General features: G+C 42.2%; 1 pseudogene; it reads right to left on the reverse strand.

Annotated features, from left to right (window-relative positions):
• Positions 1–231: 231 nt before the first annotated feature.
• Positions 232–562, reverse strand: LOC110299506 (annotated as a pseudogene).

Raw genomic sequence — 562 nt, forward strand, 5'->3', positions numbered from 1 at the left:
TTCTTATTGTGTTTTTCTTTTCTTTTTTTTTTTTTAGCATTTAAAAATGTAGACTTTAATAAGTGTACAGGTCAGCTAACCAAGATACATAACGTAGAAGATACAAGTGACCACCTGGAGTTTCTATACTTCATTCTGCTTACAGAATATTTATTAAGGTTGTTTAATGTATGACTTTTCATTTGACTTTGTGGAAGTCCTCAATTGCAAAGCGAATCCTTCTGCCTGGTGACAAGCAGAAGCCATGACGGTCACTCTGGACCCCCACACTGGATAAATTCCATTTCCTCTTGAGACATAGGTTTCCTTCTGTATTTCTGAGGTAATGATTTTATAATTTCTGCAGTGTCTGGTGGCCCCTGGCGCATCAGTAAATCCGGGGACGTACTTCCTTTAGAATGCTGTGAAATGACAGAGGAGTTGGGGGGAGGAGCGCAGCAGACCCCAAAGCTTCTGAGGCACTGAGTTTAGGTTTGTCTCTTCTGTTAGGGAACTTTATTAATGGAGCATGTGGCTTCACTACCTGCACGACCCTGGTGGTGGGAGCCATCTTGCTGCCCAT

The sequence above is a fragment of the Mus caroli genome, chromosome 7 (assembly GCF_900094665.2).
Source record: "Mus caroli chromosome 7, CAROLI_EIJ_v1.1, whole genome shotgun sequence".
Taxonomy (NCBI): domain Eukaryota; kingdom Metazoa; phylum Chordata; class Mammalia; order Rodentia; family Muridae; genus Mus; species Mus caroli.